A 3,570-nucleotide genomic window follows, 5' to 3' on the forward strand; every position below is an offset into this window, starting at 1 on the left:
CTAAAGAAAGTAAAATCTCTCACATTCTCCCAAACACACAAAAAGGATTAAAACCACTTCTTGAAACTAATTAACTTACAAAAATGGTGTTATGTCTTGTTAGAGCAGTTCAGAGTTACAACTTCAATTCAATGATAGTATACAAAATCAATGGGCATAGTGTATTCCTGGTGATGAACCATTTACAGTTTTCTCCTGGATACTAATAATGACTTGCATTTTCTTCTAATTAAAATGAAAATAGCTAATATTGGCTAATAATATTCCTCCATTTGTTTCTCACCCATTTATATGCTACCACTTAGTGTTAGTGAAGCATGACACTGCCAGATGTCCCTGCAGAACAGAAATGAGGGCACACAAGCAGTGAAAGCCTTGCAGCTAATTGATGTTATTTTGTCCAGGAGGATGGAGGGGCAATAGAATAGTATTTTGTTTCTTGGCCAGGCTTCCACAGACACATACCCCGTTGAACTGAAGGGCCTTTATCAGGAGATGTTCCCTCTGGTTTAGTGTGAATTTTCAAAGATTCAAGTTCTTTATTGACAGCAGGATTTTAATCTTGGCTATATTTACATGTTTTATGAGAATCCAAGTAATTTTCCTGTGTGAGATTATTAAATTTCACTGTATCTGTATACAAGTTTTTTTGCAAGAGAGGGCAGAAGAAAGACATTCTCCCCCCTTCACACACCCACCCCTCATCCAAAGGTTGCCTTACGGGAGAAAATGGCAAATAAGACACACTTTTCTAAAACTAGGATAACACACAGTTGTCTAACTTCTGGGGCTTTTTTTTTTTTTCTTCTTTCTTTCTTTTTAATTCTTAAATACACAGCTAGTATCTGCTTTACATTAGAAATATGTATGGCCACTGATGCTGACATCCAAAGGGATTATTTGCATTAGTCAGCAGCCCCTCACATGTGCTCCAAGGCTGAGGGATGGGTCTGCATCTCCAACCATGTATCAGAGCATGCTGGTTGCATCTGGAAAGCCACTTTCTTAACTACATGTATTGCTTTGCTCTGGGCATCTAGCCCAGACAATGCCAGGCAATGCCACTAGGATGCCCTGCTGGCAAACCAACTGGGAAACCATCTAGTCCACCCCCCTTTGCTCTTACTGTGGTGCTCAGGTAAAGGTGATGACTCCTCAGACTACTTTTATCCTCCCCAGAAACTTCATGTGTTGCCTGTGACAAGGATGGCAAAGGCAGGGAGTGCAGGGATGGCCTGTGTGTCAGCAGTACAGACCCAGCTGGATGGGGCAGCAGTGGGACTTGAATGGGGCATCATCACCAAGATGCCTCCCTCCAGCACTAGCTGGTTGCTACAGGGATCCAAAGGTGAGCAGCTGAAGCTCAGCAAACAGAAGGGATTTGAAATTAGGCAGAGTAATGAGTCATGGGAAAAACCTGTTAAAAACAAAGTGCCCTTGAAAATGTAATCAAATCTCAGGTTTCTTTTTGAAATATTCGCCCTGCTTCCCCTGACTGCTGGAGCTGTTATGATGAGGTAGTACAGATATTAAAGGCAAGGAGCATCTTCCTCCTTTGCAATATCCACAGTCCTACAACAGTGAGCACAGCAGCCAATTCCTGTCCTTACAATAGCCTGATCTGTCAGTCCTGTGCCACCCATCAGTTACAAGCCACATCTCAAACAGACCTTTCAGTTGCTCATCTGACATTATTTTTCCTGACACAAGGAATGATTGGATAACTGCTGTCCATGTTGGTAGGAAGAGTGGCATGGCAGTGGCAGAGCTGTTGGGTGAAACAGTTGGTGCTGAAGGCCACATGTCCACATTGCCTAGAACTGGGGACCACTTTGGGCCATCTCCAAACACCCAGGCGGGGCTGAAGCACCTGGTGTGTACCTGCAGAGCCCAGTTTCTGCTTGGCTTTGCCCAAAAGGGAGACTATAAACTCTCAGATTACATCACATGATAGGTGGTGATGGTTTGCTTAAATAGCAGTCTCCTAATCAGAACTATTGTGGTGATGGGGACATACAGCCACTAACATAGCAGAGAAATGCCACAGTCAAGGAGGAGCCCTGTGCATGACAATAATCAGCTCTAGGTCCTCAAAAAGCAGGAAAAATGACATTTTATGATTCCAAAGGCCAGTAGTGTAACACTAAAGTACGGACTTGGGTTTAATTAGCCTTGAAATGATAGCAGGATCTGGCTACCTGAAGGAGGGACATGTGTCTTTTTGCATCTTTAGCACATCCGGTTTAAGTCAGTTATGTAAAAATAAATATATTTACATCAGCGAAACCAGGAATGCTGAAACATATGGAATGTTATTTCTAACAGCCTGGGAGAAAATATTGCCTAATAGCAGTTGTCTTCTCTTTACAAAGGCTAATCTTAGCCTTCATTTGTTTTCCAAATGACAGTATTATTCAGTAAATAGAATATGAAAACGAGGAGCAGAAATTGCTCAGTTACTGGCAAACTTTCTTCTCATCTTGCTCAATAATCATTATTATAATGATTTTATTCATAAATCACATTAAGTTTTTCCCTGTGGTAAAATTAAATGCAATGTAAAGTGAATGATCTGTTCCCTAAATGCAAAGCTAAAAGCAATATATCTTTCCTCTACATAAAACAACCATATTTATGCTCTAGATAGTCAATGACTGAATCAGAAATAACTATTCTGATGAACACTGGTATTCAACCCTTCCTTTTCTTTTTGCTTAATAGCAGAACAAAATGTCAGTCTAATAAATTAAAATATCAAGATATCTATCTATGGAGACCCCAGAATGTCAGAAAGATTGATACTAAATTTCTGGATTCAGGGTGTTCAAGATCATCTTAGAGATCAGGATCCAAGAGTGAAGCCCAACACTGAACAGAGAGCTTTGTGCTCTGTTGTGTTCTAAAACATGGGGCCATCAGCTTTCTGCAGTTCCACCAGACTGAAGGGAACAAGCTTTAGGACTGAAAAGATGTTGATATGAACATTTTGCTGAATTGGGCTATGCTACAGAAGGAGAGGCTGGACATAATTTGCTGAGATTTTGTTTTAGTAGAAAGATCTTACAATGGGAGGGAATATTCTGAAAACCAGACACTCAGGAAAAGTACCTGGGCTCTGAGGTTAGCAAGCAAAATATAAAAAAATGCACCCTCTTGGCTGACTATTTTCTAGTGTCATGGGTTGATGTGGTGGTGTCTGGACAGGGGGGGACACAGCAGCAGCTCCTGTGAGAAGTTGTTGGGAGCTCCACAGGTTCCAATTCTGGCCCTGTTGTTGTTTTGATGAACCAGCCTTTAGGTGCATTTTTCCTCCCAAACCCACCATGGGGGTGAGGAGTGACCAAGCAGAGGTTTGGTCGATACCATGTTGGGCCTAAACCATGACACCTAATGAAGGGATCTTGGGCTGCAGCAGGACACCCTCTCAGGGAACTAAAGCCAAATAATCTTTTCCCTTTGGAAGTGAACCATCTGATTTTTGGAGGAGGATTACAATCTATATCATGCTTGCTCAGGCCTTGACACAAACCTGAACCCAACAGAAGAGACAGAGAACAGAAAGTAAGAAAG

Source organism: Heliangelus exortis, chromosome 2 (assembly GCF_036169615.1).
Source record: "Heliangelus exortis chromosome 2, bHelExo1.hap1, whole genome shotgun sequence".
In the NCBI taxonomy this organism is placed as follows: domain Eukaryota; kingdom Metazoa; phylum Chordata; class Aves; order Apodiformes; family Trochilidae; genus Heliangelus; species Heliangelus exortis.